This window comes from Periplaneta americana, chromosome 4 (genome assembly GCF_040183065.1).
Source record: "Periplaneta americana isolate PAMFEO1 chromosome 4, P.americana_PAMFEO1_priV1, whole genome shotgun sequence".
NCBI classification, from domain to species: Eukaryota; Metazoa; Arthropoda; class Insecta; order Blattodea; family Blattidae; genus Periplaneta; species Periplaneta americana.
The window spans coordinates 132641040-132653350 of NC_091120.1; the positions used below are offsets into that span (position 1 = coordinate 132641040).

General features: G+C 37.4%; 1 protein-coding gene across 1 annotated transcript in view; it reads right to left on the reverse strand.

The window, feature by feature from the left end:
• LOC138698867 (fumarate hydratase, mitochondrial-like) overlaps positions 1–12311 on the reverse strand; it is a 60142-nt gene that overhangs the window by 11278 nt on the left and 36553 nt on the right. The gene's annotated exons all lie outside the window — the stretch shown is intronic.

The following is a 12311-nucleotide window of genomic DNA, read 5'->3' on the forward strand; positions in this document are numbered from 1 at the left end:
AGTGATAGGAGTAGAGATGAGGGCGAGCGGTCGGTAAAAGGAATGCAGTACAGCTTAATTGTACTCTATACATACCGCCCTACCGTACGCATGACATCCGATCGCTCCAAAGGCAAGCGAGTGACTAATCCAAACACCCTTTGGCGTAACTAAATGGACCCGCCTGACCCAGGCGCACATCTCCGGCGACTGTCAGGACTAAATAATCTTACTGTACGACTTGACGTTCGTTCTCCCGTGGGTACCTGTCCGACTTTATTCTTGCAGTGTTTATTATGAAATAAATTGTACGTGCTGTATTAATTTTATTTACCCCAAAAGATACCTCCGTGTTTCCTCGGTTGAATAACACTGATCTAAAATAGATTTTTTTCTATACACTTTATCCTTTCTTATGCTCTTAGGTAAAAATTGGACTGTGCTGTGTTGTCTTCTTGACATTCTCGGCATGGCTGAATATGCTAGTCAAGGACTCAATCAGAGTCACTAGACTTTAAAAATTGAACCTCTCTAAAGGTAAGCGTTCACTAATCAGCACCAGACGAGCCGCACGAATCGCATTTTCACAACCTCTTCGTTGTTTTAAATAGACATTCGTTCATTGATCAGCACCGCAAAAATCGCCTCTTGGAGAATGCGAACGGATTCCTCAGCAGAGGAACTCTTCCTTATGACGTTATAGCCGAATTCTAGTTAGTGAACGATACCACAAGATACATGCGTCCTCATTTTCTAGAATTGCAGGATCTCTCACTGGCAAGCTGAGAGGTGCAGTGGATGACGGCACGCTTATCACAATTATTAAAACTTACGAAGAACCATTTTAATCTAAGACTCCAAGATTGCAGCAATCATCATCGTAGGGACAATATATGGGAAAAGACTCCATGTTAGTTTGAAAAATTTTTTATTTCTAGACCCCTCAAAGTCGAGGCTCCTAGGAGAGGACGTACACTGGAGTTCAAGATACCTGACCCCTAATAATCCATATTTCTGTAATATTCCACTTTGAATAGATGGCGAAAATAGGAGTCAGTGTCGCCAAAAGTACATAAATATACCCGCATTATAAAATTCAAAATTTCATCCCTCTTTATTTATAAAAAAAAAAACACTAGATTAAGTGGGAAATCGTCGATATTATGAGAATAATATTTATACATTTAGGTTCAAAAAAAGTGGAACGCTTTGATGAAACATAATTTTCCAATCAAAACATGATAAATTAATAAGTTATTTTAATTGTACAAGTATTTACAGAATTAGGAAAATACTAGCCACCCTGTTATTCATAATAACAAAACACTAATAGATAGTAGAGATATAGCAAACGCATTTAATAAACACTACTCAAACTCTCACAGATTGCATCCCAATATCAAAAAAACTGACAAATTTATCAAAAGAGAATTACATAAAATAATAATGTCATTTCAATGAAGTTCAGTATATTTTCTCTCCTTTGTCTCTTCACGCTATTCTTATCTCTGAAACGTGGTTGAAGCCTTCCCTATCATCTTCTCTAGTAAGTTTAGATAATTACACCCTCTGTAGAAATGACCGAATTGGTAAACGCGGAGGTGGTGTTGCGATATATGTGCGATCGGACTTACCGTTTAAAATTGTCTACCAGTCTTCGAATGAAGTCTTAGAACATCCTCAATATCTATTCATCGAAGTCGGTGCAAGCAACAAAAAGTGCCTCCTTGGAGTTGTATACAAACCCCCTAAATCAGGATTCTTAAGTGATCTTGAAACACCTTTGCTTAATCTTGTGCCTCACTATGACCATACTGTTATTTTAGGCGATTTCAATACAAACTTATTAAATTCAAGTAATTACGCTACAGTTCAACTTAAGAACATGTTTGAGTCTTACAATATATCCATCCTTCCTTCCGCAGCTACCCACCACACCCAGGAATCGGAGACACTTCTTGACATTATTGCCACGACTAATCCTCAGTTAGCATTAACGAATGGACAACTACCAGCGCCGGGTATCTCAGCACACGACATAATCTTTCTAGAATATTCCTTGTATTGTCCAAAATATAAACCTCACATCACATCATACCGTGACTTAAAGCATATTGAGCATGATAAATTAATCAACGATGCACTTAGCCTGCCTTGGACTGAAGTGTGGAATTTACCAGACATTGACGACAAAATCGAAAAATTTAACGACCTAGTAATCCAGTTATACGATAAACACGCACCCTTGAAAACCAGACGAGTTGGTAGACGCCCTGCGCCTTGGATGTGCGATGCCATAAAATTACTCATGACAGACAGAGACACTGCTTATCGTAAATACAGACGGAGCAAGGACGAATTAGATTTTAATACTTACAAAGTTTTAAGAAATAAATGTAATCAAGCAGTAAGAAATGCTAAATTACGCCATGCACATTCCCTTATTATACCTTCGGTCAGTGCGAAAGAATTGTGGCGTAACCTTAATAACCTGGGTCTAACAAAAGCAAAGCCTCGGGTAGATAACATCAACTTGTCACTCAATAGCCTAAATGAACATTTCGTCACTGCTCCACCTGAACCATTACATAAAAAAGAGACTCTTGAATTTCTCAGATCTTGCCCCCAACCTGTATGGGATAAATTCTTCTTTAAATACATTAACCCGACTGACGTAATGAAGACGCTGCGATGTATGAAATCTAAAGCCCAAGGTGTAGACAATATAAATATCACTCTCCTGTATAAAATAATAGATGTGATTCTGCCGACCGTCACCCATATATTCAATGCATCTATTATGACTGGGTCCTACCCCTCACTCTGGAAAATGGCATTAGTGAAACCTTTACCTAAATCTAACACACCTTCTACAGTAAACCAATACAGACCGATATCAATTCTTCCCACTCTTTCAAAAGCATTAGAACATATTGTACACGGACAACTTACGAACTATCTCGACGAACACAAACTCCTCGATGACTATCAATCGGGTTTTAGGCATGGACACAGCACTACTACAGCCCTACTTAAAGTGACCGAGGACATCCGTGAAGCTATGGATAGGGGTGAAGTAACGGCACTAACTCTTCTCGATTTCAGCAATGCCTTTGGTTCTGTTGATATCGACTTGCTTCTTGCAAAGATGAAAACTTTGCACCTATCAGACAATACCTTGAGCTGGATGGACTCCTACCTACGGGACCGCCAACAGTGTGTTTCACTTGATAATCAATTCTCCCAATGGCGATACACAAAGGCGGGAGTGCCGCAGGGCTCCGTATTAGGACCACTACTTTTCTCTATCTACATTAATGACGTATCAAAGAACTTACAGTATTGCCGATATCACCTCTATGCCGACGACCTACAACTTTACATACATTCCAGACCCAATACGATCAATGAATCGATTGACAAGTTAAATTGTAACCTAGCCACTGTCTCCACTTGGGCGGCCAATTTCGGACTCGCACTTAACCCAAGTAAGACTCAAGCCATAATTATTGGACATAAGCGTGTAGTTAACTCCCTTAATAACAGTAATCTTTCAGTTGTTACCCTTAACAACACGCTAAACCCTTATTCATCTGTCGTAAAAAATCTTGGCTTCTTTTTTGATAATAATCTAAGTTGGAATTTTCAAGTTAAAGAAACGATAAAGAAAATCTGTTCCTCCTTTCACTCTTTGAGTCGCTTGAGAAACTTCTTGCCCCAGCAACTAAAACTTACCCTAGTACAAACCCTAGTAATGCCGCACTTCGATTATTGTGACGTTTTGTTAAGTGATCTAAGTTCTGAATTGTCAGTCAAGTTACAGCGAGCTCAGAATATGTGCATCAGATACGTGTGCAACATCCGACGATATGATCACATATCACCGTCCTTCGCAAGTCTCTCGTGGCTCCGACTTAAAGAACGCAGAACTTTACACTCTTTGTCTTTACTCTTTCGAATTCTGCACACCTCAACACCAAATTACCTTTCGTCTCGTTTCTCTTATCTATACTCTAACCACGACGTAAATACCAGATCACTTATCTGTGGCACGCTAAATATACCTCTTCATAGAACATCTTGTTATTCCTCATCTTTTACAATATCCACCTCGCGTGAATGGAATTCCTTGTCACAAAGTATTAGGGGCTGCAAGACAACAAACACCTTTAAGAACAGCTTAAAAGATAACCTTATTAGCATTTCACTCCAATCATACTGATTTAAAATATTACTGACTACACTGTTGCTTTTTTTCTTTAGACATCATCCTGATTGTGCTGCATTTTCAAAATTGTCTCATAATAATCTCTTTCTATTATCTAATATAATTTGAAATATATTAACATTCTATGTATTTTAGTTTAATTCTGCTACCCAGTTTATTTCAGTGTTTAATTAATAGTTCATAGTATTTTGTTGTTTAATTCGTAAATAACTCTTGTATACATGTAACTCTCATCTAAATCAAATTGTTGAATTCTTTGTAAGTTCATGCATATGTATATACACTTTTTGCTGGTTGTGTGGAAGAGAAGGCCTTACGGCCTTAACTCTGCCAGCTAAAATAAATCATTATTATTATTATTATTATTATTATTATTATTATTATTATTATTATTATTATTATTATTATTATTATTATTATAAAAACAATATTACTAGTACAAAACCTGAAATATTTGATCAAAATTTTACTTCCAAACAATTAAATATAGCTATACAAAATTAAAAAACCAAGAAATCTCCTGGCCCCGACAACATTCATTCCGAATTTTTTAAACATCTGGGGGGAAAAGCCAAGTCTGTATTTTTATCCATTTTCAATTTATCATGAAACACCTCAATTCCTGCAGCTTGCAAAAAAACAATCATTGCTCCAATTCACAAAAAAGGGAAACCTGCTCATGATGTTAATAGTTATCGACCAATAGCACTGTTACGCATGATAGCAAAAACCATGGAGTCCATGATCTCCAACAGATTAACTTGGTATTTAGAATCCCAAAATCTTTTATCACCAAGACAAGCCGGTTTTCGACAACTACACTCTACCAATGAACAAGTCATACGCCTCGGCCAAGAAATAAAAGATAGTTTTAACAAGAAAGAAGATACCTTGGCAATATTTATTGACTTTCAGTTAGCATATGACTCTATTTGGAGAAATAAATTATTACTAAAACTCCAGAAATTAGGTATCTCCAGCAATATGTTCAGATGGATATCAGAATTCCTTAGTAAAAGATTCATTGCCACTAAATTCAATAACTCACTTTCTAGTTACAAACATATCGAGGTCTACCTCAGGGCGTTGTCCTCAGCACAACTTTATTCAATATTTATATAAATGACTTAAGCCTGGGTTTTTCTGAACCTACGCATGCGACGTGCGAGGTGCGAGGCCCGCCTCGCACAAATCTGGACTACATGAGAGATAGTGAGTGGCTTCTATGGCTGCGAGGTGCGCGATCTGCGGAGGTTCGCAGAGAAGCCTCGCAGCGTCGTCTCGGACCGAATCGCGCAGCCGGATTTGTGCGACGCGTGAACTGCGAGGCCTCAGAAAATGGCTTTGGATCTAGAGGGACGAAACAATGGTAGGTGGTAAAGAAAAGTTGTAAGTTCACATTTTTTCACTCCTTAAATTTAAAGTAATTCACAACTTTTCGATGATTGGCTCTATCTCCCTATTCAGGTTAGAAAAGGAGGTGAGAATTGTAGCCTACATGTCGGAGTCGTTACAAACACCTGTTCTACTTGACTAACCAACAATAGATTGCAAAGAGCGGAATATAAAATACGTAAGAAATGAAAAACGAACCTGAGGGTTCACAAGAACGGATATATGAAGAAAATACTAACGTATTCAGAAAAAAATTGAAATTAGATAGCCTAGGTAGAGTGGAAAAAGACAGTCTACTGATCGCAAATACTGTACATGTAGCAGTAAAACCGTATTCATTCAATGACAGTGTTCTTCCCAACGGCAGATCTTTCACTGCAAATCTAGCATTTTTCAATCTTCCATATTTTCTGCCTTCCTCTTAGTCTACTCATAGGTTTCAAATATCTTATGTTGTGTATCATCTGGTAATCACTTCTGCTCCGTTCACAATTTCTTCCAGTGCATCTTTCAGTAGGTAGCTTCTTCTCAGCCTGACCCAACCAATCTGTTATCTGTTTACAGCAGGGATGTTAAATCGCCTTATTACGTGCTCATACTACAAGCAATACAAATCCAACAAGATTCACTTTTCAGCAAGATAAAGTGCAATTATCGCTCTCAAGGAAATGTTGTGCGGGTTCTTGAGAGCAGGCAGTGCAGACGCTTTGACATCCCTGGTTTACAGCTTTTTAAATGAGTCCAGTACTCATTATTATTTTTAGGTGTGGATTCTAATTCAGTGGCTTTCTCTTGAAAACGTGCTTCAAATTTTCTTCTTTCTTTTCGTTCTTCTATTTATCTATATCCAATTTCGTCACAAGAAAAATATTAGAATTAGATACAAATAGCGTTGACAAATAGTCTAATGAAGATATCACTGTCTTCTCCACTAACAATGCAGGATAATTTTGGCTTATTCTTTTAAAAGTAGCAAGACTGCGAAATCCATTGGACATAACAAGAGCTCAGCAACTGATTCACGCGAACTCGCAGCATGAGAAACCACAAGCTACTCAGCGTCATTGCGAAAATGGTACGCAGCGCTGGGGTTGGTTTTTCTGAACCGACGCATGCGAGGTGCGAGATGCGAGGCCCGCCTCGCACAAATCTGGACTACACTAGAGATAGTGAGTGGTTTCTATAGCTGCGAGATGCGCGGTCTGCGCAGCGTCGCAGAGAGGTCTCGCTGCGTCGTCTCGAACAGATTTGTCTGGCCGAATTTATGCGAGGCGCGCACTGCGAGGCTTCAGCAAATAGCTTTGCATCTAGAGGGAAGAAACAATGGTGGGTTGTATAGGAGAGATGTAGATTGGATTATTTTTACATTGCTTAATTGTAAATGAATTCACAACATTTCGGTGAATGGTTTTATCTTCGTCATAGGTGAAAAAAGGAGAGTGAGAAGTTGAAGATCAATATGAGAGTTGACATAAACAGATAAATGAAGAAAATAATGAAATATATAGGAAAAGAAAATTATTATAATTTAGACATGTTGAGTAGAGAAAACCTCCATTCACGTCCACGTCGTGGTCCCCGGGGCAGTGTAATCTGTGGTTACACTGAACAATAAATTTGTACTTTTTGTCTTGCTCCGAAACAAAAATAGGTTAATATTACTAATATGTGTACCCTAAATCTGAATTTAAAATCGAAATTGCCCCATCACGTACTATTTTCCGCGGAAAATTAATTAATTTTTATGAAAAACTTCTTGTTTTTAATTTTTCACTGCTTCTGGTAAAATGACAACACACTTGGGATTCAAAACGCCTCATAATACTTGAAAAATGTGTACTGGATACAAACATGATGTTATATAGTTTAAAGCAGAACAAAAATAAAAATATTTAATGCATATAATGAGAAAAATTTCGGAATTTGAACCTACATTAAACGAATTTTCTGGATCACTTCTGTTTATAACTAGATCCGATACTGTCTTTTACAACGAACCAATAATAGTTTCCAAGCATCCTGGATGATGATCTTCCTTTATATCGTCTTTCCATTTGAGATATTTCTTGATGAACTCTTTTCCCATGCTCGTCGCTTACCGCTCCTAGGTTAGGAGAAAGGAAATTCAAATGAGAAAAAGCGTATTTTGAGGGACATATTACACCCCATTTTCTCATATGCACGTGAGATGGTTTCTACAACAAGTTCTATGTAGTTGTCTGCCATAAAATTTCCAAGGAAATTTCAGCATACATCTTTGAAAGTGCGTCATGCCATTTTTCTGTAATTGAAAGTTTTTCCTCAAACAGAGAGTCAGCCGTAACTTTGTGAATTTGTGGACGATGAAAATGCCCTCTTTTAATTTGCTTTCACTCTAAATGGTAAACTTTTCTTTTAAATACTGAAAACCACAACCTTGTTTATTCATTGCGTATACCTCACGTTGAACTGTTCTGAAATTTACTGAATAGAAGGGACCAATATCTGTTTATTTATGAGGAGTACAAAATAAAATTCCAACAACCATAAGGAACCGGAAATAAGTTATAAACTCATAAAATGCATTAGCTTTAGTTTTGGGTTACAACATACAACCCGAGCCAGATGTTTCCTAGGACAAGGCTTATCGAAAAGTGAAATCATAGTAATCATATCTCAAAAACCTTATGCGATATGAAGGAAAGAGAATGCATTTTCGGATTCAGCGCACATAAAACCATAAGGGACACATTGTTTTAAGTCGGAGCAAAATTCTTGTTGTTCAATGTTATAGCAAACGGGAGAGAATGAGAGCGTGGGTCCGTTCCTCACAAACTGGAATCCCCTGATATGGGATCATACCTAGACAGAAAAGCAGGAAGGTTTAGAGACCTTAAAATAAAAGTCCCACCACGAAACTCACTCATTGAGGGACTAATGCCCTATTCTGAGGATATTTTCAAATACTCGAAATTTTCAGGCGAAAAGTCGGAAGCGGTGGAGAGACCAGCTTTTAAACAGCGTTCAGTCTGAAGCGGAACAGACGAAAAGGCTAATCCAAGATAATTAATGATGAGGATAGTGATGATGATGGAGGAGTAGGGAAATAGTGTCTACTGGATGCAAATAACCGTGAATCTAGTTGTAGAATAGTATAGGGAAGCATAAATGTGTAAAAAATGTGTAAAAAAACCGGCAATCATACCTCAGGAAGGTTTAAACTCGGTCGAAGTTTTCAGATGTCCCCATCAAGCAACCGAGTTTAAACCTCCCTGACGTGTGTTGAGCTATCATACAGCAATATTAAAGCTAAATAGAAAATATTACAACGCCCTTTCACGTGATTCGTTTCGCAGCCGGAAGATGTAGGTTAGTTTATTTTACGGCTCTTTATCAATATCTTAGCTTATTTAGCGTCTGAATGAAGGTGGTAATGCCGGTGAAATGAGTCCGGGGTCCAGTACCGACAATTACCCAGCATTTGCTCATATTTGGTTGAGGGAAAACCCCGGAAAAACCTTAACCAGGTAACTTGTCCCGACCGGGAATCGAATCTGGGCCTGGTTTCGCTGTCAGACGCGCTAACCTTTACTCCACAGGTGTGGACCATAGATCATAGAAAACTACAGTAAGTACATGGGTTGATTGGAGCATGATAACTAGTTAGCAGGCAAATACGCCACTTCAATCCGTGGAAAAGAGTGGTCAGAAAGTTGGTTATGGATATAGTAAGTGGTTGGATTATCTACAGAGAAATACATGGACGAGACTCCCTGGACCTACTTAGAATCCGATGATACTACTTGGCTGTTCAACATCTCAAGATTTTTCGAACTGCAAGAGAATGGGGAGCCCTATTTCATCACTTCGAGGAGTGAAATTTGATATGAAGTTTGATAATAGAGGTCATTTCATGCAAATCGACCCTCTCAGAAACATTGCCGGATGGAATGGTGTAAATACAGACCAGTAACATTTCGCAAGAAGTGTGATGTAACTCTGTGTCAAAGATGCTTTGAGCCTTACCACACTCGGTAAAGACAGATATTACTAAAATAAGTGTGTTTCATTATTGCTGCAGCATTGTATTGTTGCATTAAATACTAAAACCGTCATAAATAAATTTATTTATATTGGTGTAAATATTTCTGGTTATAAAACATTAAATGTACAAAAAATATATTTACTTTTTTGCAAATGAATACGCAGATATCATAAGTGCCCAGCGGTCTATTTATAGACAGGGTGATATTCAACTACTTGGTGTACGGCAGAAGAAACAAAATATAATATTCATGACATCTTATGGATTAAATTTATGAAATAGATACATTGTTCTAGTTTTTTAAATAAAAATAATTTGGGCTTTAATGGGTTAATTAAATACAAAATTCTATAGATGAGGTCCCTTGAGACTCCAAAATAACTTTTGAATTTTGTTTCACTATCAATAAGATGGCGGTTTAGAAGAATATTGTAAAGCACCCTCGCTTTTCCTATTCTTGTAGATACACTGTCTTCACCAAAAATTATGCAGGATCATTATCTTCATCTTTCATTCAGCATTAGGAAACAGGTGACGAGATCCACCATGCGCTCAGCGACTGATCCACGCGATCTCGCAGCCTGAGAAACCACAGGCCACGCAGCGTCATTGCGAAGATGGTTCGCAGCGGCTGCTTCGCATCTCGCACGTCGCATGCGTCGGTTCAGAGAAACCAAGGCTTAACCCTCCCTATTAGAGGAATCAAACATGAAAACAGCACTATTTGCAGATGATATAGTTTTGTGGACTTCCAGATCTTACAGACATAGAGACAAAATTCAAAATTCTGCTCTTAAAGCTCTAAATCAACTACATGAATGGAATACATGCAATTTGATGACACTCAATTTAAGCAAAAGTAACTACCAAATATTTTCACTTGGTAAAAAAGAAAGAGAATTCAATATCCAATACAATGGCGAACACCTTCTTAGGACTTATGAATCCAAATATCTTGGAGTTATTTTCGATAGTAAGTTAACATGGAGCAACCATTTGAAATAAATTTCTGAAAAAGCTCGTAAAAGATTCTCCCTTCTAAAAATACTAGCAGGAAAGAAATGGGGATGCTCTAGGAATACTTTGAACACTACATACAAAATGTTTATACAGCCAGTGCTGACTTTCTGGTGAGAAATTTTAATTACTTCACCTTTCATAAACGAAATAGAATATGTTCAAAACCAAGCTCTCAGACTCATTACTGGTGGAATCAAAACAACTCCAATAGATTCTATGAAATTCCTCACTAATATTAACAGCATCAAAATGACAATAGAAGAAAAAGCACTGATTCAATATGAAAACTTACCAGATTACCAGGAAACAATTGGCATTCATACAGTCCTCTCTGTAGATTGAAAACTCAAAAAAGTTTCATATCCATTGTTCAAGAATTAAAACAGAAAATCAATATCCCCAATTTAAAAGAAAACTTACAAATTAAACCAAACCCTTTAACTCTATTAAATGTAGAATATAATCTAAATTTAACAGAAGAATTACTAAAATCAGAAGTAAACACTGAAATACTGAAACAATTGTCTTTAGAGACAATATTAGGTACCCTCCACAAAACTGGCTTCATTTATACACTGACGGATCCTTGATCTCCAGAGAACAAGGTGCCGGTGCAGATGTTACGTCCTGTCTCATCTTACTTTATAGATCTCTTGGGTATGGAACAACAAGTTTTGATAGAGAAATCATTGCAATAAGTGAAAGTCTGAGGAATCTTCTATGCCACATCAATAAATTAAAAAATGCAGGTAAATTGTCAGACTCCAAAGCAGCTATTCTACCAATAGTCTCTAAACACGCACTTTCATCTCAAACAGCAGAAATAACTAAAATGCTCTCTCAATTAATATCACTCAATAAAAGAATTGTATTCCAATGGATACCATCCCATTGTGGAATCCTGGGAAACGAGAATGCAGATGCTTTAGCAAAGAAGGGCAGCACTGCTACTTACAGACCTGTTACTAAATCTACGTATTATTCTGTGAAAAGATTTATTAAATCTACATACTTAGACTTCAACAAACAAAATTTGATAACACAATCCCAAGGGAAAAAATGGAACTCTCTGCATCAAAATCCACAGTTAATTCCCGATTTACCACGAAAATCGTCTGTAGCTGCATTTAGATTGGCAACAGGCCATGATTGTTTGGCCAAACACCTACATAGAATTGGAATATATCAGTCCCCTAACTGCCCATTGTGCAACTCAAACCAAGAAATGGATTCGGAACACCTCAAAATCTGTGCTTCAGTGGCTGGCCATGATAATATCTTTGAAAAATATTGGAGTGCAAGAGGCCAAATGACTTTATTGTCAAACGCCTGGCATTAGAAAACAACAACAACAATTAGGAAATACTGTCTCATACAAAAGAAGATTTCCACCACCCCTTACGTTTATAAACAACTCTTAACAGTTTGTTAGTTGTATTGCTGTAATTTGTTCCATGACAGGAAAATAAAATGTTACAGATAGGAAAGCCGCAGTATTTAGAGTGTGTAATGTTTCTATGAAAGTTAGAATTTATAAAACAGTTATATTAGCGGTTGTTCTATATGGTTGTGAAGCTTGGACTCTCACTTTGAGAGAGGAATAGAGATTAAGGGTGCTTGAGGATAAGGTTCTTAGGAAAACATTTGGGGCTAAGAGGGATGAAG